The sequence below is a fragment of the Rattus norvegicus genome, chromosome 4, assembly GCF_036323735.1.
Source record: "Rattus norvegicus strain BN/NHsdMcwi chromosome 4, GRCr8, whole genome shotgun sequence".
Taxonomy (NCBI): Eukaryota; Metazoa; Chordata; class Mammalia; order Rodentia; family Muridae; genus Rattus; species Rattus norvegicus.
Window position 1 is genome coordinate 26,715,126 of NC_086022.1, and position 25,297 is coordinate 26,740,422.

General features: G+C 40.9%; 1 protein-coding gene and 1 non-coding gene across 19 annotated transcripts in view; one reads left to right on the top strand and one right to left on the bottom strand.

Moving 5' to 3' along the window:
- The window catches only part of Adam22 (ADAM metallopeptidase domain 22), a 254,860-nt gene that overhangs the window by 44,142 nt on the left and 185,421 nt on the right, over positions 1-25,297 (top strand). The window lies entirely within an intron of this gene.
- On the bottom strand, positions 20,304-20,384 carry Trnap-agg72 (transfer RNA proline (anticodon AGG) 72). The gene has a single exon. It is a non-coding gene; the product is annotated as a tRNA-Pro (tRNA).

Genomic DNA, 25,297 nt, shown 5'->3' on the forward strand with positions numbered 1-25,297 from the left:
AGTGCTGATATTACGGACACGCATCAGCACAGCCCACCTCAAGTTCTCACTTGCAAAAGATGAGAGCACTTCCCACTTACTCTGGTACTTGAGTTGTATAAAGGCATTCAGAGTTCACCGCAATAAACAGTAGACAGTGGTTAAGTAAATACCAAAAAGTCACCATTAGGATATGTGGTGAAGCTACGATCTAATCTTAGTTTGTGATATTTAATAATACATGATTTTGAAAAGAAAAAGTTTCCCTCCAAAACCCCTCTTTTCCTCTTCCTCCTTCCTCCTCTCTCTATCTCCTCTTCTGTCTTCAGAAATTAGCATTTTCTAGAGCTTCGTCACTTCAGCTTGACTTTCATATAATCAAGCACTGAATGGGGAAATACTAATATATATTACCACCCAGCAACGGTGGCACCAATTGTTCATCCATTAAATTTATATACCATAGAGACAGGGGAGTGCTCGAGCCACCTCCAGGGAGGTCTGTACTTAGTTCTGTGGTAAGGGAGAAGAATCATCACTTTTAGGCAAAAGTCAAAGCTGGAAAGACTGTTTTGAAGTCCTGTTCAACGACCCCATAGATGAGGGCACAATTCAAGCTTGGAGATGGTGACTGGCAGGTTCCCCTTATATGACAACCTGATACAGTGGGAAGGTTGTTGCTGCCCCTAATGAGGAATCGAGGTTAGAGAAGACTGAAGTAGTGAGGGGCAGCTCCTTGATTTACTGGGTACAGATCAGTGCAAAGCTGAAGTCCTCATGCTGAGCCCTGGCGAGAAGAATGGCTCAGCATTGAAGGGCGGTAAAAGCCTTCTGCATCAGGTGATGGATTCTATCCAGTAGGCAGCGTCTAGAGGTCACAGCTCAATGACGTCACGATCATTCATTATCTGTTACCTTAAGGGAGTTTTAGTTTGTTAATATGGAGGTGCACATTGGTGATTGACAGGCTGAGGGCTTGGTCCAGTGAGTACTTATATGGAGAGATATGGAGTGGGTGGGTGAAGGTGTTGGGCAGAGAAGGATCCTAATCTGTAACATTAACTAAGTTATACAGAGCCAGGTTCCTGTTTGTACCCAAATTTTATAAAGCATGATAATTACATATTATATTTAATAGTCATTTTAAAGGAAAAAATGAAAAAATATTAATATAAGTGAGAATGAAGGCATATATTTTTTAAAATTTGATATATACAAGATACATAAAAAAGCCCATAAATGAGATATTAAAAATTACCCAACACTCTGTAATTCCCATTTAATCTACATCTCTGGGTTAAATAGCTTTTGAGTTGATTCATTTTTCTCATGATCTTGACAGAAGCTCAGGGTATGTGAGAAGAAAAAACACAAATAGAATGAAATGCCCCCATCAAATCGGTCTGTACGCAGCTCTGTGCGCATTTTCTTAGTGACTGATGAAGGAGGGCCCACTCTCCTATGGGTAGTGCACACCCTGAGCAGGTGGGTCTGGGCTCTGTGAGAATGCTGTCTGAGCGAACCATGGAGAACAAGCCAGTAAGTAGCATTTCTCAGAGCTTTTACTTCAGTTCCTGCCTCCATGTTTGTACTTCTGAGTTTCTGCCCTTACCCGCCTCGGAAAAGGTTTGTGGTCACCAAATAAACTTATCACAGAGCACGGTGACTTTATGCATGCTACCTTTGGAGAGAAAGTGACTAATCTTGAATACTTAGAATCGATGAGTTCGTTCATGACTTGTTACATTGGCTTTGGTTGATGATTTTAATCACAGCAGTAGAAAGTGCGAAGACCTTTTCCAAGGAGTTTTCAATGTGACATGGCAATAGCTTTAAAATGTATCTATGCAGAGAATGCAGCGATAGTCTTTCTGGGAGCATGGTTGTTTAAAATTTGTTTTTCATTACTGTTGTTTAGAAAGATTTCTTTCAGCTTTCCTCCTGGTTTGTGCCTTTTTTTTTTTTTTTTTTTTTTTTTTTTTTTTTTTTTTTTGGTTAAGCTTGGGAAAACCTTTAGCATAAGGAGGGCTGTGAGTGTGTGCAGTGTAATTTTTGTAGAGAAAGTGACTAATGTTGATACTTGGGATTGATGAGTTCATTCATGCCTTTTTACTGGTATCTTCACTGGGCACCGTGCTGTGAGTTTCATGTTACGTCTGCTGAAATCAGTTCACACCGAATCAGTAAGCGTCGTAATCCCGTTCTAGTGTCATTACTTGTTGAGGTAAAATTAAAAAAGCTTTCTTGTATCCCATACTAGTGCCAGCACCGTAGGGCCACATGGCATCTGTGGGATATTTTCATCTCAGTCAACAAAGCGTCTTACCCACTAATCTCCATCCCAAATCACACTACCGGTGGCTACTCCCTGAGCCCAGCAACAATCTCTCTACCCATCTAGTTCCCAAGGCAGGTTGCCACCATGCCAGGCATATACATCCCAATCCCATGGCAACCCAGTGTCCTGCCACCACACACTCTCTTGAACTCAAATCGCCACATGAAAGAACACACAACACAGTAACCTCTGATCCATTTGATAAGATATAACTGCCCACCTGGACATACAAAGCCATGTACACATCCATCCCTTAAGAATATGCATAACAAACTGTAGAATTCTTAACATCCGATGCCATGTTCTCTCTTAGCTGTCTCTCTCTCTCTCTCTCCTTTTGCTCTGGTCTCCTCTTCTCTCTAAAACTTTTTCTCCCGCCCATCCTTCCTTCTCATCCAATGACAGGCCTTGTTCTATCCTGTGCCTGCCTTCACCTGCATAATGACTTCAACCTACAATTACTGGATTTGCATTTTCTTATGACTTGATTGTTAAAAACTCAAGAGCCTATTTATAATTAATTTCTTCTTCATAGGTTACTGGTTTTCAAAAAGAAATCTGTAATAATTTTTTCTCAATGTCAAAATAGACTCAACTGGTTGGTTACATGACAGTTCCTTGTCACATTTGGTTCGGATTACATTTTTTTCCTCTGAATTTTCTTTTAGTTTTTAGACAAATTTTTAAATGAAAAAAAGAAAATTTCCATATGTATTTATCCAATTCCAAGTATATTGTCATAATTTTTCCTCTGGTTATATTCAAATTTCTTTGTAATTTTCAGCAAAGTTGGTGTATTCAAGCTTTATTTAATGATGCATTCTTGTCAAGCCAGAAAAAGAGTGCATTTTTCTGAAGAACCAATAAGGTGAAGAGCAGTAGGAAGCCCTAAACATTGTCCTACACATCCTCACTTGTCTACACACACACACACACACACTCACATACACACACACACTCACACACACTCACACACTCACACACACACTCACACACACACACAAACCCTCATATACATGCGTACACATGCATGAACCCACAATATGCACAAACAAAAATTAAACAAAAAAATCTCTTCAAAATCTGATTGTACTTATCTCTTGGCAAGAGAAAGTACACAGCTATTTAATTGCTTTTTTTTCTCTTTTTTTTATTGGACATTTTCTTTATTTACATTTTAAATGTTATTCCCTTTCCCTGTATCCCCTCCGCAAACCCCCATCTCACCCACCTCCCCCTGCTCCCCCACCCACCCACCCACTCCCTGCCACCTCCCCACCCTGCCACCTCCCCACCCTGACATTCCCTTACACTGGGGCATTTGAGCCTTCACAGGACCAAGGCCTCTCCTCCCATTGATGCCGAATAAGGTCACCCTCTGTTACAGATGCGGCTGGAGCCATCAGTGGCTCCATGTGTACTCTTTGGTTGGTGGTTTAGTCCCCGGGAGGTCTGAGGGGTCTGGTTGGTTGATATCGTTGTTCTTCCTATGGGGTTGCAAAGCCCGTCAGCTCCTTCAGCTCCTTCAGTCCTCCAGTGGGACCCCATCCTCAGTCCAATGGTTGGCTGTGAGCCTCTGCTTCTGTATTTGTTAGGCTCTGACGGAGCCTCTGCACACACATAGCTTGGATCTCAGAAAACTCCAAGTTAAAAGACAATGACCATGTCCGCTCTGTCCTCACAGAGTTTATCAGGACAAAGGGAAGGCTGGGGTTTTAGATTGGTGATAAAAGAACCAGATGAGAAAAAATAAGCTCCCTCATTTGCTGGAACAGGGTACTGAAGAAACCGCCCACCCGCCCGAGTTCAAGCTTTCAGTGTAATATGGCCGGGGCCTGGCTCTGGCCAGAGGTTTAATGAACTCAGATGAAATGTGATGGCAGGGGTCTCCTTCCGTATCCTCCTCCCGTTTTATCTGTGAGGCGTTTTTCTTTGATCCAATCATATTCCTTCTACCACTTAGCTTTTCTGGGCCTCTTTTCTGAAACCAAATGCTAGGAGCAATGCATGCCGTGATGATTGATTCCAAATGTACAATGAAGGGCGTCGGGATGGTGGAGGCTGCCAAGTTACAGGGCAGAGGCGGAAGCCATGGCTTGCTTTATTCTGCTGTCATACAGGGAAATTGTTTAGCCATTTTACTAATTTCTTTGCGTCTCTGTAAAAGCCACATCAAGCATATCTACTTCACAGCTCGTTAATGTTTATTAAGTGCTGCTTAATCCACAGATCACATTTCTTAGAGCTAAATTGGCTCGAGCAACTTTATCCTCCGAGTCCTCTGGGTGTGGCTTGTAAAGCCCCTTTCAAGTCCTTTCCAAGGAGCGCTGTATTCAGTGTCTGTGCTCCATCTTTAAATTAAATCCTTATTATCTTGTTTAGAAGAAGAAGAAGAAGAAGAAAAACCGATATGGCAGTGTGCACCGAACTCTTGAGCAAGGTTCTTTCTCGTCATTAATCACTGTTGAGCAAAACAACATGTGTGCCCCTGGCTGTCAGAATCCCCGAGGGGTCTGTAACAGGCTGATAGGCAGGTCCCTCCTAGTAGGTCTCCCAGTAGGTTTATGTGGAGTTTCTATGTGTAGATATCGGCCTGAGAATTATTTCTGTAAGAGTTCTCCAAAGAACCATGCCACAACCATTTGAGGAGCAGGATATGGGGATTGTATAATGACTTGGTAGGTGTTACGCTGCTAATATTCCAACGTCTGTTTACCTCCTGGAGCCCGGGAGCTCCCAAGTAACTTCTGGATTGAATGTGGCAAATTCTCAGCGTCTGCTGTGTAACCAGAACACAAACCTCTATATTTATAGTATAGCGTACCTAGTGCAGAGTATAGTATTCCTAGCACTCAGGAGAAAAGGGGCAGGTGAATGTGAGCTGGAAGAAAGCAAGTCTTAGGATCCACTAACTTGCTCAGGCAGGCTGGTAGGGTGGGGTGAGGAGGTGGGGGTGGGGTAGGAGTGAGGGTGGAGAGGTAGGGGCTATGGGTAGTTGATAGTGGTGTGGTGCTGATGGGTTTGTCCAAATTCCTCCTGTCTCTGCCTCCCCAGTGCTATACCTGGCTTTTTATATGGGTACTGGAGATCTGAACCCGGGTCCTCAGGCTTGCGGAAAGCACATTGCTGACTGAGGCTGTATGGAGATACCCTGTCCTGTCTTCACTTTACTAAGACTTTTCCCTCATGTAATAAATGGATAAGGAATGACCCAGAATGTCTTCCTTGTGCTTTCCCTTAACACCGGGCTCCTCAAAGCATGTTCTCTAAGCACTCTCTGCTCATTTTGCTGGGGAAAATCTTCAAAAATCGAGTTCTGGGACTGGAGAGGTGGCTCAGTGGTTAAGAGCCGCTCTTGCTGAGAACAGCAGATCAGCAGGAAGAAGAGGCAGCAGCCGGCTTCCAGAACAGAGAGGCATGGCTTGAGAATGAAGTGTGGGTCTAAGAAGTACTTGCTGTGGACGTGCACCTTCTGGGTCTTTCAGTGGGTAGATTTAAAAACTGTAAGTTAATTATAGTTAGCTATAATCACCTACATTGTGGTTTACTAAAGTACAATGTCTATTTTCTTATGAAGAAACAGCGATGTAATTATTCACTCCCTGCTAGTTATAAAATTTTTTAATAATCTTTGAAGTCACTTTGGATCTTAACGTGTTTTGAGGGAGAAATAACACACTGTGGTCTAGATTTATTTTAAACGATCATTTTGCAAGTGTGGTTGTGTTACCACTTGGCTGTATGTGGGCCTTTGTTTTGAATAAGGTTAGTAATTTTTCCTACTGATTGAGCTTTTGAAATGTGTAAAATGTGTGCCCATGCATCTAAAACTGCATAAGGTATGTAGAGAACACACTTAGAGAAACTCGTTGTGTCTTTTACATACACCTATCTTTGACCTACCCTCCCCTTACAGGTAATTGTTTTAATTTCTAGCCTATCTTTGAGTTGTTTTTTAAAATTGTTCACATATACATCTAAGTGTGTATATTCTTATTGCTCTTCTTTTTAAAATAAATACATAATATATATTTTATACATGTATAGTATATCTACATACATGTATATTTTTATGATGTATTATATCTAATTATATTTTATATAATTTATACATAATACATGATATATATTATACATGTATATGTAGGCAATCGGGGCAATTCTTGCAAACTACTGCTTTTCTCTAAATACCAAAGAGTGAGATGATCTTGATAGTTTGTTTTTTTCTTAGCTTTGGTCTTTTTTTTTAGTTCACTCAATGGAACTTTAATAAAGGTACATGTTACAAGGTTAGAACTCATGTTAATGAACAAGAATCACTATGTATCTTGTTTGCAGGTTTATCCTCGTCTAGACTAGGCAGGCAATGTCAGATGGCTGAGAAGGAAACTGGCTTTGCCTCCTTTTGTCCTCTCAGAACATGGATGTGAAGCATCCAGAGGCTATTACTTTATGTGTTGCTTCATTGTGTTTAAGATGCCATAGTGCATTAAAAAAATCATTAAAATGTTGAATCATCACACTCAGGAGGTTGGGGAGGGAGGCTTGCTCAAATCCAGGGCAAGCCTGTACTATTTAATGATAGTCTACGCCAACTAGACTGAAACAAACCAAACCAACTGTCTAAACAATTAAACCATGTTGTTGAGAATCACGACAAAGGAATGTCATTTATTATTTAAGTACTTTGTGGCCAGTGTTTATAACTAAATTATACCAGGTAACCAAGGCCACCAATCATCATTTTACCAACCAACACATCTACAATGATAGAATGTATACAAACAGAGAGAAACCAATTGTACCCAAGAGCCTCTTGGGAGTTTAAATCATCAGGTTTTCCCTTTATTTGCAACATTCGTTGATCTGGAATAGTGTTTAGAAAGGAAGCAGTTTGTTTCAAAGAGTGATTTTTTCCATTCAAATCCGTTCTCTAAGGCCCTAGAAAGTTTCCTCGCTTCCTGTTGACTTGCTAAGGCACACACACTTGGAACATGAAAACTCCCGCAGGTCAAAAATATTTTCCATGATTTCTTAGCAATGCATATTGGTTCCTTAGCAACACATCCTCAGCTTTTTATTTACAGCATATAGAAAGTATATTGCATAATTTATTTTTTACATAATTAATTTTAAAGAAGTGATTATATAATGTTACTTGAGTCCTTGAACAAAAGTTCTATTACATGCATTCATTTTGATGGTGGTTTATTAGCCTTGTGCAACTGTGTAAAAGAGTTTGAGCATAGTTATAATGTTGAAGTACCTTAGCTCATGATATATCCAGTGATTATTTTTCTGAAAAAATGTAAATCACTAAGCAAAAATCAGATGAGTGTCAAAGTTCCATTTTTTAAAATCTTACGTGAAGTACAATCAATTTAACATTGACCAAAGAAGAGGAATCATTTAATAGGATGAACCTTAACATTTAATATGATGATTATGAAAGTTCCAAAGGATCCAACCTAAAGTATAAATAAAATATATTTGTAAATATAAATATAAAATAATTACAAGTACATTTTATTTTATATGTATTGTATTTATATAATAGATATATCTTGTTCTTTAAATAAAGGAAATTTAGTCATAAACTATGACTGGTTTGGTAGTCTGTCATCTATAAAACACACGAAGATATTTCTGAACATTTTTAATAATGAGTTTAACAAAAAATTGTGAATGCCATATTTTAAATGTATATTGACTGTTTCTCTGGGGAATGCTAATGGATGATCCAATATGGTGGTGTTGAAATTCTCCTGAGTATTCGTTATTGTGTAGGCACTGGGTATTAGTCACTGTGAGCGACAAATATATGTCCTCTAACCTCCAATGTGAAAAGAGCTGGCATTGAGAATTGATGGCTCCTCCACTTTTTGGCTGAGATCATTTGGAGTAGTCATACATTACCTCCCCAAACTTCACTCAGGCCAGAACCAGTCTCTGTCACTTGGACTGGCAATTGAAGGCCTAAAAGAGTGGCTTTTAATGGTTCAGTTCAATGTGCTGAGATGGGAGAGGGCCAGTACCACACCCCCACGTGACTCCATTCCTCAGGAATGCCCTGCTTTCTCTCTGCAACGTGCATCTGTGTTCAAAGGAACATGCTTTTCTGCCATGTGGATGTGTGGCTTATATGTCTGGGTTCCCACTTGAGGGCAGAGGTGACACCAGGGCCTTGATTTGCCTTGCCTTGTGTGTTTTGACCTTGGTCACATGACCTCGTTCATGATTCACCCTTTAATCCTTTCACTGTCTCTGGATGGGACAGAGGTAGACAGTCAAAAGGTGGTTGGAACGTATATTTAAATGTATATTTAATATTCAAAAGTATATGTTAAAACATATTTAAACAGGTATATATTTGCATATATTCAACTTACAAAAGCCCATGTTGAAATATACTTAAACAAGTGACTTTTTTTTCAAAAAAAATTCAATTTCCTGAATTCATACAGTCTATGATTCAAAATGTAATAAGGGTTGAATCAGGCAGAGCTCGGCAGGGAACAAATAACGTTCAGCATAGGATTATTCTGGGACAGTTTATTTATAATGACACCATTTATGAAAGCATGGGAACAAAGAAACCCTGTGGTATGATGCAGTAACCCAGCTCTTAGTACAGCCTCCTTAGACATGAGAAAATGGAGGAGTGCTGGAACTTGGGGTACGCGTTCCGTGGCAGAGCCAGCAGCCCTGGGGAAGAGCATCAGCTTTCTTCAGAGACACGGCCAGCTCTAGGCTCTGAAAGGACAAGACACTTTGTTTTCAGCCATCTTCAATTCTCTGATTTTCTGTCCTATTTTCCCTTGTCCAGTGTTTTGGTCTATTCCCGTTGCTATAACAACATACCCAAGGATGGGTAGGTCCTAGAGAGCAGATATTCGTTTGGCCTGCAGATCTGGAGGTCTAAGAACCTAAGTCTGCAGTCAGGTTCTGGAGAGCGCCTCAGGACAAATGAGCTTTAATGACAATGGTGAGAGTTTGTGTAGAAGGAATCACAGGGTCAGATGGGAATCAGGAGTCTTCAGAGGAACCTATAAAACTCCTACTAGAGACCAGCCCCTGCTCTCAGACCAGAATTATCTGTTCACGAGGGAAATCATGACCCAGTCACTTACTGAGAGGCACTAGTTTTAAAGCTAAACACCACTTTCCCGACATTGTCATATTTGGGGCTAGTCTTGTCCATGGGTTTTGCCAGGGACAAACCACACATCTTAACCATGCTGCCTGATATCACTGGAAGGCAGAGAGCAAGAAACCCTTCACTGTGAACCATAAAGATCAGCCTCAGGATGGGAGACAGGGGTGGAGAGTAACACGGAGCCCAGCGTTGCCATGGGTTGCCTGCCTTGACACCTGGTTCTCCATCTCTGCAAAAGCCTTTTGGGGATCTAAACCCATGCCTGTCATTTTATATGTAAACAAGAGTAGGGGATACTTATGTAGACTTTCAAGGTTTTCTAAACCTCGTTGCTGGGAAGCAACTCGTCACATATGCATAAGGCTTGGCAAAGGTCACCTAAGACATGGGGCCTACGTCCTGCTAAAATACTAGTAGTTCAAATGTTTGTATTGTGGCCTTTTTTTCCCTACTGGTGATCTAGCTCAGAAAGAAAACAGTAAAAGTGCATTGGCTCTTTTCAGACAAAAAAAAAAAAAATTCAGCAGTGTTTTCTTAATGCAAGTTTTTAATAGTTCTCAAATACAGTTTGTGAATATCCATGTATAGATAAAAACTGAATTTATGAAATTTCATTCAAAGTGTTAAGTCTTTGTGGGCTCTGTGTGTGTGTGTGTGTGTGTGTGTGTGTGTGTCCATTTTTACAGATTGCAGGGCCATGGTACTCATTAAATCTTCATAGAGGTCTTTGAGTCATTAGAGAGTTGGGAACATTGGATTGAAGGAGGTTAATGAATTTAGAATTTCCTCCTCCTCTATTGCACACTTTTAATATGATCTGTTTTCATAGGTTTAAGGAGACTTGGACCTGGTGAGTAACACCAGACATTTCACAACATTGAGATTCTAATGTTCTCAATAACTTGCAATTAAAATTCTCTAGGGTAGTGGAATAACATGTGCTAAATGAGTCTTGAAATGTAAAACAATGGAATCTTTGTTGTCAAATCTCATTATGACCAGTTAAGAGAATAATTTGTGTTTAATGAGAATATTAAATTGAATTTAACCAAGTGAAAAAATTTTACGTAAGTAATGGGAAAGAAGACTAGTAAATGACGGTAAAGGCTATAGTATTGCTTTTCTACATGAAATGATGTCAGATTTTCAAATGTATTTCCTTGTTGAAATTCATGACTTTTGGAGACCTGTAAGTAGATTTGATAACAGTATAATTACACACGAGACTTTCTTTTCATTAATACTCTTTAATCATAAAGTTAATTAGGTTTATGTATATGAATGTAAAGCTTTAGTATACTTTGGTTTGTTATACTTTGTCCTGTGGTCACATACTATTCAGAGAGCATATTTATGCTTTAATAATAAAACCACTAAGTTGAATGTTTTGTTTTTTGTTTTTTGGTTTTTTTTTGTTTTTTTTTTACACATTTTATTTATTTATTTTTTTATTAACTTGAGTATTTCTTATATACATTTCGAGTGTTATTCCCTTTCCCGGTATCCGGGCAAACATCCCCCTCCCCCCTCCCCTTCCTTATGAGTGCTCCCCTCCCAACCCTCCCCCCATTGCCGCCCTCCCCCCACCAGTCTAGTTCACTGGGGGTTCAGTCTTAGCAGGACCCAGGGCTTCCCCTTCCACTGGTGCTCTTACTAGGATATTCATTGCTACCTATGAGGTCAGAGTCCAGGGTCAGTCCATGTATAGTCTTTAGGTAGTGGCTTAGTCCCTGGAAGCTCTGGTTGCTTGGCATTGTTGTACATAGGGGGTCTCGAGCCCCTTCAAGCTCTTCCAGTTCTTTCTCTGATTCCTTCAACGGGGGTCCTATTCTCAGTTCAGTGGTATGCTGCTGGCATTCGCCTCTGTGTTTGCTGTATTCTGGCTGTGTCTCTCAGGAGTGATCTACATCCGGCTCCTGTCGGTCTGCACTTCTTTGCTTCATCCATCTTGTCTAATTGGGTGGCTGTATATGTATGGGCCACATGTGGGGCAGGCTCTGAATGGGTGTTGCTTCAGTCTCTGTTTTAATCTTTGCCTCTCTCTTCCCTGCCAAGGGTATTCTTGTTCCCCTTTTAAAGAAAGAGTGAAGCATTCACATTTTGATCATCCGTCTTGAGTTTCATTTGTTCTAGGCATCTAGGGTAGTTCAAGCATTTGGGCTAATAGCCACTTATCAATGAGTGCATACCATGTATGTCTTTCTGTGATTGGGTTAGCTCACTCAGGATGATATTTTCCAGTTCCAACCATTTGCCTACGAATTTCATAAAGTCATTGTTTTTGATAGCTGAGTAATATTCCATTGTGTAGATGTACCACATTTTCTGTATCCATTCCTCTGTTGAAGGGCATCTGGGTTCTTTCCAGCTTCTGGCTATTATAAATAAGGCTGCAATGAACATAGTGGAGCACGTGTCTTTTTTATATGTTGGGGCATCTTTTGGGTATATGCCCAAGAGAGGTATAGCTGGATCCTCAGGCAGTTCAATGTCCAATTTTCTGAGGATCCTCCAGACTGATTTCCAGAATGGTTGTACCAGTCTGCAATCCCACCAACAATGGAGGAGTGTTCCTCTTTCTCCACATCCTCGCCAGCATCTGTTGTCCCCTGAGTTTTTGATCTTAGCCATTCTCACTGGTGTGAGGTGAAATGTCAGGGTTGTTTTGATTTGCATTTCCCTTATGACTAAAGATGTTGAACATTTCTTTAGGTGTTTCTCAGCCATTCGGCATTCCTCAGCTGTGAATTCTTTGTTTAGCTCTGAACCCCATTTTTTAATAGGGTTATTTGTTTCCCTGCGGTCTAACTTCTTGAGTTCTTTGTATATTTTGGATATAAGGCCTCTATCTGTTGTAGGATTTGTAAAGATCTTTTCCCAATCTGTTGGTTGCTGTTTTGTCCTAACCACAGTGTCCTTTGCCTTACAGAAGCTTTGCAGTTTTATGAGTTCCCATTTGTCGATTCTTGATCTTAGAGTGTAAGCCATTGGTGTTTTGTTTAGGAAATTTTTTCCAGTGCCCATGTGTTCCAGATGCTTCCCTAGTTTTTCTTCTATTAGTTTGAGTGTGTCTGGTTTAATATGGAGGTCCTTGATCCACTTGGACTTAAGCTTTGTACAGGGTGATAAGCATGGATCGATCTGCATTCTTCTACATGTTGACCTCCAGTTGAACCAGCACCATTTGCTGAAAATGCTATCTTTTTTCCATGTGATGGTTTTGGCTCCTTTGTGAAATCTCAAGTGACCATAGGTGTGTGGGTTCATTTCTGGGTCTTCAATTCTATTCCATTGGTCTATCTGTCTGTCTCTGTACCAATACCATGCAGTTTTTATCACTATTGCTCTGTAATACTGCTTGAGTTCAGGGATAGTGATTCCCCCTGAAGTCCTTTTATTGTTGAGGATAGCTTTAGCTATCCTGGGTTTTTTGTTATTCCAGATGAATTTGCAAATTGTTCTGTCTAACTCTTTGAAGAATTGGATTGGTATTTTGATGGGGATTGCATTGAATCTGTAGATTGCTTTTGGTAAAATGGCCATTTTTACTATATTAATCCTGCCAATCCATGAGCATGGGAGATCTTTCCATCTTCTGAGATCTTCTTCAATTTCCTTCTTCAGTGTCTTGAAGTTCTTATTGTACAGATCTTTTACTTGCTTTGTTAAAGTCACACCGAGGTACTTTATATTATTTGGGTCTATTATGAAGGGTGTCGTTTCCCTAATTTCTTTCTCGGCTTGTTTCTCTTTTGTATAGAGGAAGGCAACTGATTTATTTGAGTTAATTTTATACCCAGCCACTTTGCTGAAGTTGTTTATCAGCTTTAGTAGTTCTCTGGTGGAACTTTTGGGATCACTTAAATATACCATCATATCATCTGCAAATAGTGATATTTTGACTTCTTCTTTTCTGATCTGTATCCCCTTGACCTCCTTTTGTTGTCTGATTGCTCTGGCTAGGACTTCAAGAACTATATTGAATAAGTAGGGAGAGAGTGGGCAGCCTTGTCTAGTCCCTGATTTTAGTGGGATGGCTTCAAGTTTCTCTCCATTTAGTTTAATGTTAGCAACTGGTTTGCTGTATATGGCTTTTACTATGTTCAGGTATGGGCCTTGAATTCCTATTCTTTCCAGGACTTTTATCATGAAGGGGTGTTGAATTTTGTCAAATGCTTTCTCAGCGTCTAATGAAATGATCATGTGGTTTTGTTCTTTCAGTTTGTTTATATAATGGATCACGTTGATGGTTTTCCGTATATTAAACCATCCCTGCATGCCTGGGATGAAGCCTACTTGGTCATGGTGGATGATTGTTTTGATGTGCTCTTGGATTCGGTTTGCCAGAATTTTGTTGAGTATTTTTGCGTCGATATTCATAAGGGAAATTGGTCTGAAGTTCTCTTTCTTTGTTGGGTCTTTGTGTGGTTTAGGTCTAAGAGTAATTGTGGCTTCGTAGAGGTATTCGGTAGTGATCCATCTGTTTCAATTTTGTGGAATAGTTTGGATAATATTGGTATGAGGTCTTCTATGAAGGTCTGATAGAATTCTGCACTAAACCCGTCTGGACCTGGGCTCTTTTTGGTTGGGAGACCTTTAATGACTGCTTCTATTTCCTTAGGAGTTATGGGGTTGTTTAACTGGTTTATCTGTTCCTGATTTAACTTCGGTACCTGGTATCTGTCTAGGAAATTGTCCATTTCCTGAAGATTTTCAAGTTTTGTTGAATATAGGTTTTTATAGTAAGATCTGATGATTTTTTTAATTTCCTCTGAATCTGTTGTTATGTCTCCCTTTTCATTTCTGATTTTGTTAATTTGGACGCACTCTCTGTGTCCTCTCGTTAGTCTGGCTAAGGGTTTATCTATCTTGTTGATTTTCTCAAAGAACCAAGTTTTGGTTCTGTTGATTCTTTCTATGGTCCTTTTTGTTTCTACTTGGTTGATTTCAGCTCTGAGTTTGATTATTTCCTGCCTTCTACTCCTCCTGGGTGTATTTGCTTCTTTTTGTTCTAGAGCTTTTAGGTGTGCTGTCAAGCTGCTGACATATGCTCTTTCCTGTTTCTTTCTGCAGGCACTCAGCGCTATGAGTTTTCCTCTTAGCACAGCTTTCATTGTGTCCCATAAGTTTGGGTATGTTGTACCTTCATTTTCATTAAATTCTAAAAAGTTTTTAATTTCTTTTTTTCTTCCTTGACCAGGTTATCATTGAGTAGAGCATTGTTCAATTTCCACGTATATGTGGGCATTCTTCCTTGATTGTTATTGAAGACCAGTTTTAGGCCGTGGTGGTCCGATAGCACGCATGGGATTATTTCTATCTTTCTGTACCTGTTGAGGCCCGTTTTTTGACCAATTATATGGTCAATTTTGGAGAAAGTACCATGAGGAGCTGAGAAGAAGGTATATCCTTTTGCTTTAGGATAGAATGTTCTATAAATATCCGTTAAGTCCATTTGGCTCATGTCTTCTCTTAGTCTGTCTACATCTCTGTTTAATTTCTGTTTCCATGATCTGTCCATTGATGAGAGTGGGGTGTTGAAATCTCCCACTATTATTGTGTGAGGTGCAATGTGTGTTTTGAGCTCTAGTAAGGTTTCTTTTACATATGTAGGTGCCCTTGTATTTGGGCATAGATATTTAGGATTGAGAGTTCATCTTGGTAGATTTTTCCTTTGATGAATATGAAGTGTCCTTCCTTATCTTTTTTGATGACTTTTAGTTGGAAATTGATTTTATTTGATATTAGAATGGCTACTCCAGCTTGCTTCTTCTGGCCATTTGCTTGGAAAATTGTTTTCCAGCCTTTCACTCTGAGGTAATGTCTGTCTTTGTCTCTGAGGTGTGTTTCGTGTAGGCAGCAGAATGCAGGGTCCTCGTTGCGTATCCAGTTTGTTAATCTATATCTTTTTATTGGGGAGTTGAGGCCATTGATGTTGAGAGATATTAAGGAATAGTGATTATTGCTTCCTGTTATATTCATATTTGGATGTGAGGTTATGTTTGTGTGCTTTCATTCTCTTTGTTTTGTTGCCAAGATGATTAGTTTCTTGCTTCTTCTAGGGTATAGCTTGCCTCCTTATGTTGGGCTTTACCCTTTATTATCCTTTGTAGTGCTGGATTTGTAGAAAGATATTGTGTAAATTTGGTTTTGTCATGGAATATCTTGGTTTCTCCATCTATGTTAATTGAGAGTTTTGCAGGATACAGTAACCTGGGCTGGCATTTGTGTTCTCTTAGGGTCTGTATGACATCAGTCCAGGATCTTCTGGTCTTCATAGTTTCTGGCGAGAAGTCTGGTGTGATTCTGATAGGTCTGCCTTTATATGTTACTTGACCTTTTTCCCTTACTGCTTTTAATATTCTTTCTTTATTTTGTGTGTTTGGTGTTTTGACAATTATGTGACGGGAGGTGTTTCTTTTCTGGTCCAATCTATTTGGAGTTCTGTAGGCTTCTTGTATGCCTGTGGGTATCTCTTTTTTTAGGTTAGGGAAGTTTTCTTCTATGATTTTGTTGAAGATATTTACTGGTCCTTTGAGCTGGGAGTCTTCACTCTCTTCTATACCTATTATCCTTCGGTTTGATCTTCTCATTGAGTCCTGGATTTCCTGTATGTTTTGGACCAGTAGCTTTTTCCGCTTTACATTATCTTTGACAGTTGAGTCAATGATTTCTATGGAATCTTCTGCTCCTGAGATTCTCTCTTCCATCTCTTGTATTCTGTTGGTGAAGCTTGTATCTACAGCTCCTTGTCTCTTCTTTTGGTTTTCTATATCCAGGGTTGTTTCCATATGTTCTTTCTTGATTGCTTCTATTTCCATTTTTAATTCCTTCATCTGTTTGATTGTGTTTTCCTGGAATTCTTTCAGGGATTTTTGTGTCTCCTCTCTATGGGCTTCTACTTGTTTATTTATGTTTTCCTGGAATTCTTTCAGGGATTTTTGTGTCTCCTCTCTATGGGCTTCTACTTGTTTATTTATGTTTTCCTGGAATTCTTTCAGGGATTTTTTCGATTCTTTCAGGCATTTTTGCGATTCCTCTCTGTAGGCTTCTACTTGTTCTCTAAGGGAGTTCTTCACGTCTTTCTTGAAGTCCTCCAGCATCATGATCAAATATGATTTTGAAACTAGATCTTGCTTTTCTGGTGTGTTTGGACATTCCATGTTTGTTTTGGTGGGAGAATTGGGTTCCAATGATGCCATGTAGTCTTGGTTTTTGTTGCTTGGGTTCCTGCGCTTGCCTCTCGCCATCAGATTATCTCTAGTGTTACTTTGTTCTGCTATTTCTGACAGTGGCTAGACTGTCCTATAAGCCTGTGTGTCAGGAGTGCTGTAGACCTGTTTTACTGTTTTCTTTCAGCCAGTTATGGGGACAGCGTGTTCTGCTTTTGTGCGTGTAGTTTTTCCTCTGTAGAGGTCTTCAGCTGTTCCTGTGGGCCTGTGTCTTGAGTTCACCAGGCAGGTCACTTGCAGCATACAAGTTGGTCTTACCTGTGGTCCCGAGGCTCAAGTTCGCTCGTGGGGTGCTGCCCACAGGCTGTTTGCGGCGGCAGCAACCAGGAAGACCTGTGCCGCCCCTTCCGGGAGCTTCAGTGCACCAGGGTTCCAGATGGCCTTTGGTGTTTTCCTCTGGCGTCCGAGATGTGTGTGCAGAGAGCAGTCTCTTCTGGTTTCCCAGGCTTGTCTGCCTCTCTGAAGGTTTAGCTCTCCCTCCCACGGGATTTGGGTGCAGAGAACTGTTTATCCGGTCTGTTTCCTTCAGGTTCCGGTGGTGTCTCAGGCAGGGGTCCTGCCGCTCCTGGGCCCTCCCCCACGGGAGCCCAGAGGCCTTATACAGTTTCCTCTTGGGCCAGGGATGTGGGCAGCGGTGGGCAGTGTTGGTGGTCTCTTCCGCTCTGCAGCCTCAGGAGTGCCCACCTGACCAGGCGGTTAGGTCTCTTTCCCACGGGGTCTGGGAGCAGAGAGCTGCTACGGGCCTAATTTGAATGTTTTAACAGCAATTAGGGAATCACTGAACCTCCCTCCACGTAAGGCACACACGGCTGTTGAAGTAATTAATTTTTAATTTGTTTTGTGGGACATTGAGTGCTAGAGTAAATAAGTGACCATTTTACTTTCGGATCTGGCTCTAAGTATTGGAAAATTCAGCAGTGTTTTCTTAAATGCAAGTTTCTAATAGTTCTTAATTGGAATATGATGTCAATCCTGACTAAAAGAGGAAGCTCATTTGTTTTTATTAGATGTATTATATTCAGAACCGTGGAAGCAAGGATTGGCTCAGAACACTGAACTCAGTTTCTGAGTTTCACATCATGTCTTTTCTTAATTTTTATTTTTTTAAAGCATCATTTTTTTTTTAATTTTATTCAAAGATGGTTGTGAGCCACCATGTGGTTGCTGGGAATTGAACTCAGGACCTCTGGAAGAGCAGTCGGTGCTCTTAACCTCTGAGCCATCTCTCCAGCCCAATATTTATTTTTTTAATTAAAAAATATTATTTACTTATTTACTTATTTATTTATTTATTTATTTTCTTACGTCCATACATTTTTGCAACGATGTATGTCTGTGCACCATATGTGTCTGGTGCCTGCAGAGACCACGGGTGGTTGTTGGTTTCCCCTGAGATTGAAGCTACATATGTGAGCTGCCATGGGGGCGTTTGGAATTAAACTTTGGGCCTCTGGAGCAATCAGTGCTTATAATCCCTGAGCCATCTCTCAAGCCTCTTCTTTAAAAATGTGTTGTGTTTATCTGGTGTGTGTGTGTGTGTGTGTGTGTGTGTGTGTGTGTGTGTGTGTGTACACATGAACATGCGTGTGTGCAGATGCTCAGTGTGGCCAAAAGAGGATTGTGGGATTTCCTGGAACTAGTGTTGCAGGAAGTTGTGAGCCACCCAATATGGGTCCTCTGGAAGAGCAGCAAGCATTCTTAACAGTGTGCTATCTCTCCAGACCCCCTTCTTTATTTTCTGATTCTTTTTCTCCTAGTCTGTGTTATCTGTCTGCCTATCTATCTATCTATCTATCTATCTATCTATCTATCTATCTATCATATATCTATTGATTATCTATCATCCATTATCTATCTATCTATCTATCTATCTATCTATCTATCTATCTATCTATCTATCATATATTTATTGGTTATCTATCATCTATCTATCTATTATCTATCTATCATCTATCTATCTATCTATCTATCTATCTATCTATCTATCTATCTATCTTTCTATCTATCCATCCATCCATCCAGGTGTCTTGTGTGTCCCATGCTATCTCCTGACTTGTCATCTTTCTGCTTCAGCCTCTCTGCAGGCACTACATGTATATGCCATCATACCTTTGTATTCATTCTCTTGTAATTAATTTTTCTCTCACACTGACAAAGGTTCTACCAAAAGATGTAGGAAAGAAAACTTTTCTTTCACCATGTAAGAAAAACCAAAAATTCAAGAGGAATGAATGTGTTGGTTGGTCTTGATGTATGGGCCAATGTCTTATTCCTACCTCAGATGTAGCTGCTTTTCAAAAGAAAGGACTGGACACGTTACAGAATACAGTGGTGTGATTGGCCCACTGGGCTAAGTAGCGGAAACTCAGTACCGTGCTTTGCTGCAGGATTGTATCAGAAAATGCTGCTTCCAAATTCCTAGCTAGAAAGCTGTCTGCTGGCATTGTGCTCAGAACCAAGTTATTCATTCTTCCTCGGCTAAGAATGCAGCCCATGGAAACAGGGGCTCACCTGATTTTTACCTGTTCCTTGCTGAAAAATGGCAAGTAGAGACTACTTAACTATACTCATCATATAATCTTTCATGTTTCAGAAGGCTTTTAAATTGATGGTAAAATTAAATATGAGTACAGAGGAGAAATATATAGCATGTTACATTTTATATCTCTGACACATTTGGGGGTAATTCCTGCCTGGGCATTTTTTGCATACAATAGGCTTTGCCTACTTTCTTTTTTTTTTTTTTCTTTCTTTTTTTTTTATTTTTTTATTTTTTTTTTATTTTTTATTTTTTTATTAACTTGAGTATTTCTTATATACATTTCAAGTGTTATTCCCTTTCCCGGTTTCCGGGCAAAATCCCCCTCCCTCCTCCCCTTCCTTATGGGTGTTCCCCTCCCAACCCTCCCCCCATTGCCGCCCTCCCCCCATAGTCTAGTTCACTGGGGGTTCAGTCTTAGCAGGACCCAGGGCTTCCCCTTGCACTGGTGCTCTTACTAGGATATTCATTGCTACCTATGGGGTCAGAGTCCAGGGTCAGTCCATATATAGTCTTTATTTGCCTACTTTCTTGTCCTTATAATCTTCCCTTTCCCCTCTTTTACAAGTTTGCTTGAAACCTTCACTAAGGAATGAAAAGAAGCAGCAGTTAACAGTTGTTGCCAAGTTTCCCCCCACCCAAGTACAGAAATCCTCCAGTGTGACTGTCTTTATTCTCCCAAGTCCTTAGACGGGGAAGCTGGCTTTCTTCAGTGCAGTGGTCTGATGAGCCTAAAGACAGATCTGCAGAGGAAGAAAGATGGAAAAGCATTGCCCCGATCCTGCTTCCAACACAACGCTTTATTTTATCACCATCTTCCTTAAAATGTGTTATGCTGTGTGATGCCCTACAGGTATGTGAACAGCATAGCCTGCTGCGTGAATCACCACCATAGCCCACACATGAGGAAGTTTCCTCACCCCCACCCCCTCTGCTACTCTGACACCTTACAAAAATAGTATTGTGTCTGTGTCTTCTCCTTCAGTTATGAAACCTCTGGGTAAACTGAACCGAACCTTGTTGTTGGTTTTTTTTTTTTTTTTTTTTTTGGTTCTTTTTTTTCGGAGCTGGGGATCGAACCCAGGGCCTTGCGCTTCCTAGGCAAGTGCTCTACCACTGAGCTAAATCCCCAACCCCGAACCTTGTTGTTTTTAAGAACACTTTATCTTCCCTTCCTTCCTAGTAATGAGAAATTAATGGGCTAGAGTAAGATGAAGAGTTCTCCTGATTTAGTCACTCGGTTTGAAAGGATGATTTGACAGCAGTGTGATAGTCAACACGTAAACAGAAGTAAATAGACTTCTGCCTTATCTTGTTCCCCGATGCTTGGAATTCTTCACGTCTTCCTTTCCCTGCCCTGATTTGAGGACACATGTGTAAGTCATTGTAGTCATTCCTTGGAATCTGGATTCTGCTTTCCTATTCAATATCTGCCATGAACATCTCTATACAGTCTATATTTAATACTGACTTCGTAAGATCTTATTTCCCATGTTCTGTAATTTATGCTGGAATTTTGCAAGCCTTGCACCTAGGAGGCAGGCGGATCTCTGAGTTCAAGACCAGCCTGGTATATGCAGCAAGTTCCAGGACAGCCAGGATTGCACAGAGAAACCCTGTCTCAAACCCCTTCCCCCCAAAATAAACCCACATTTTACTAGATGTTTACTTTCCTTTACATTTTACTTTAAACTTTATGAATGATGTTATTTGGATTCTTCTGGGGGAATAATTTCTTTATGAAAAAAATTAAGAGTCCTTGGATCAAATCAGTTTAACAGTTAACGAGATAATTTTGAAATTTGAAACACATAGCTACTATAATATTTAATAGTCTTTATGATTGAAACTCAGGAGGATTTAAATTCATTCTTCATGGGGACAGACTACACGCCCTTTGGAATCTCCTCTGTTTTAGTCTGTTTCTCATTAGAGGTGAAACTCTAAAGCCTAGATTCACATGTGAGTGAAAGGAAAAGACAAGGGGCAAGTATTGATTATGTACCCTTCTAGCCAGAGTCTTCTGATGCCCTCTGCCTTTTATCTTTTTTTATTGCTGTATTTATCTGTCTGCCTTTGAACCCAGTAATGATCAGAGAGGAATGATGGCTTGATATTTGCCCTTTAGGAGAAACTTGGATGGCTAGAGCTCGCTTCCACATCCTTTGCCTCCTGGAGATTCTTTGTAAAAAATCATCCCTTTAGTTTTGTGCGACACTGTACTCACATACACTGCCTCTGTAAGACTGTCGCCGGCGGGCAGTATACTAATATTCAGAGAAGTAAATGCTGGATGATGTAGACAGCAAGAGAACGTGGGTTAAGGCTGAACTGCCATCTCATGAACATTTGTTTTCCCCGTCCTGCGGGCTTTGCATCCCCTGGGTTAGTCAGCTGTCCTGGAATGTTGAAGAATCACGAATTGCACGGTCACAGGTCTTGAGAAAGCAGAGTGCATTTTACATTTCTTTCTGTATCTTAAGGACATCGCTCCTGGCAAGAGTGACATTCAGCATTTGCTACGTCGTCAGCAGAGCTGGGGTGTGGGACACACAGACTAAGAAGGGAACATTCGGTAAATCATTGGCTTGTTTTAACCTAATTTAAGGTTGCAGGGGTTGGGAATACTCTGTGGCAGGCTGCGTGTCCAATATGTGTGAGGCTCTGCATTTCCTTTCCAGTACCTGTCTAACTCGTCCCAGCAATGTATTCTGTCAAATAATTTAGTAATAGGCAAAGTTCAAGAAATACTTGCTTATGGTTGTCAGGTACATTCATTGCCCTGTGGACCACAAAACTTAGATTTGAGCTTCAGTTTACAAGCACACAAGTTCCAAAAATTATTTGTGTAGTAATTCTGCAATGCATTTCTTTATCCTACCGGAGGATTCCGTAGCTTTCTATCACTGGTTCTGCAAACTACGGCAACCAGAATCACTGGGTTTGTGAGACGGAGTTTTACACTGGGGGGAAAGAAAACCATGTAGGGCAGCTACCTTAAGAACTCAGTTTTTGTGACTACATCTTTCCAAGCAGTGTAGGATTCGAGGACCAGGATTATTATTAGTAATATAGCAGAGGACTGGAGAGATGGCTGGGCAGTTGAGAACACTGGCTGTTCACTGGAGAGCCTGGGTTTAGTTCTCAACACTGATACGGTGACTCACAGTTGTTTGTGACTCCATTTCCAAGGGATCTGACGACCTCTTCTGACCTCATCAGGCAGTATGCACACACGTGGTTCACACACATGCAGGCAGACCCCTGTACATATTTTTAAAAAATCTTTTCAAAAAGTATAGTGTAAGCATTTTCTCTCCATTTATAGATTCATATTTTTCTCTTTTAAAAAAATCTGTGGCAGCCATTGTCAGGTAAACTCAGGTCAGGTAAACATTGCCTGTCTTCAAAAACTAAAGAAAGAGCCACTTTCTGTTTCTCACTACTTAGCTGTGTTAGCCCCGCCTTGTTGAATCTGGCTGCAGTAACGTCCTCGATGGCGTACCAGTCTTGATGTTACTTTAGTAATGCCATCCCCATTGGGTACTGGGAACCTCTTATTGCTCTGGCATCTGGGACTTTCTAGTGGCTACCCCCAGTTTCCCATCCCCCACTGCTACACACCTTCATTCAATTTCCGGACCCTCTGAATTTCTCCCACACCTGATCCTGGTCCCCCTTAACCCCCTCTTCTCTTCCTCCCAAGTCCCTCCAACCCTCTATCTCCTGTGATTATTTGTTCCCCCTTCTAAGTAGGAACAAAGCATCCACACTTTGCTCTTCTTTCTTCTTGAGTTTCATATGGTCTTGAGTTGTATCATGGGTATTCTGAGATTTTCAGTTAATGTCCACTTATCAGTGAGTATATACCATGTGTACTCTTTTGTGACTTGGTTACCTCACTTAGGATAATATTTTCTAGTTCCATTCATTTGTCTGAAAATTTCACTTAGGCATTCTTTTAGTGGAGTAGTAATTTATATCGTGTACATGTACCACATTTTCTGTGTCCATTCCCCTGAGAGGCTCTGCCAGAGCCTGACCAATACAGATGTGGATGCTTGAAGCCAACCATCAGACTGATCATGGGGACCCCAATGGAAGAGTTAGGGTAAGGACTGAAGGAGTGGGATCAGAATACAGTCATACAGAAAGAAGAACAATATCAACTAATTGGGCCCCTCATATCTCCCAGGGATTAAACTAAACCACCAACCAAAGAGTACACATGGAGGGACCGAGGGTTCCAGCTCTATATGTAGCAGAGGATTTTCTTATCTGGCATCAATGAGAGGGGAGCCCTTGGTCCTGTGGAGACTCATTGCCCCAGGGGAATGCTAGGGCCATGAGGCGAGAATGGGTAGGTGGGTGGGTGTGGGAGTACCCTCATAGAGCCAGGGTGCGGGGGGTGGGGGGGTTGCAGAGGGAAAATAGGGACATTTGAAATATAAATATGGACACAAAGTAGGGAGCAGAGACCGAAGGGCCATCCAGAGACTGCCCCACATGGGGATGCATCCCATATACAGCCACCAAACCTAGACAATAATGTAGATGCCAAGAAGTGCATGCTGATAGGAGCCTGATATAGCTGTCTCCTGAGAGGCTCTGCCAGAGCCTTACAAATACAGAGGTGGATGCTCGCAGCCAACCATTGAACTGAGAACAGGATCCCCAATGGAGGATTTAGACAAAGGACTGAAGTAGCTGGAGGGGTTTGCAACCCTATAAGAACAACAATATCAACCAATGAGACCCCTCAGGGCTCCCAGGGACTAACTACCATCCCAAGAGAACACAGGAATGGACCTATGGCTCCATCCGCATATGTAGCAGAGGATGGCCTTGTTGGGCATCAGTGGGAGGAGAGACCCTTGGTCCTGCCAAAGCTCAATGCCCCAGTGTAGGGGAATGCCAGGAACCGGGAGGTTTGAGGGAGTGGGTGGGTGGCTGGGTAAGGGAACACCCTCATAGAAGCAGGGCAGAGGGTAGGATAGTGGGTTTCGGGATAACATTTAAAATTTAAATAAAAATGCAATTAAAAATAAACGTAAATAAATAAAATAGCCGATAAAAAACAAAGAGAAAAGAAAATATCCACTTGTCCTCGGAAACCCCTATCATTCCTTCCATTTCTTCCTTCTCTAAATGTGAGCCCATTCAAGTGCAAACTAGCATCCTTTCATTCTCCCACTGGATTTCACAACTCTGCCTCAGCAGAGCCTCTTGTTTGCCACTCAGTGGCCAGGCTTTGAGCTGTCACTTCAAGAACTAACATGCTGGTTGTTAAACTCATCATCTACCCTCATGCCACAAGCTTGTCTCAGAGTTCACATGTCTTCACGAAGGCCTGAATCTGGTTTGAAGAGTAGATGTCCAGTCCTCCAGACTTAAAAGAAAACTTCTGTTGTAGATGGTCTATAAAGAGAGAGCAGAGTTTTGGATAGGGTGGATTTTCTGTTTAACGAAAATCCACAGTTTCTATGGGTCCTAAGACTCCTTCGGATGAACAGGTTCTTCTGTTCAGGGTGTATAATTTAATCTGTGGTAGGCTTTCAGAGCTGGGATACAAGGTTCTCTTTCAGGATTACCCAAGATTTTGGCAAAATTCAGCATCTCTCATGGCGTTATAATCGAGGTCCTTGTTTTCTTTCTAGCTAGTGGTCAGGTCCTCTCTAAGTAAGTAGGGGTCCCACTTCCTTCTTGTCTCATGATTCCTTTCATAGGCAGCTCACAATCTAGGGGAAATAATTACTTTTTTTCTAGATGAACACATTTTTGTCACTTCTAGCCAGATTCAGAGTTTCTGCGATTAAGTCAGGCCCACTCAAGGTAGTATCTTACTCTGCATCAGTGCAAAGCCAAATGACAGAGAGATTAATTAAATCTATAAAATCTCCTTTTTTTAATATGATGTAATTTAGTCATGGGAATGGATCCCATCCCATTAAGGGTCTTAGCCATACTAGAGGGTTAGGATTTATATAGAATATGATACCACAGGATGCTAAAGAATTGGCCTGAGGTCCTTACTGTAGAAAATATTTGCTCTG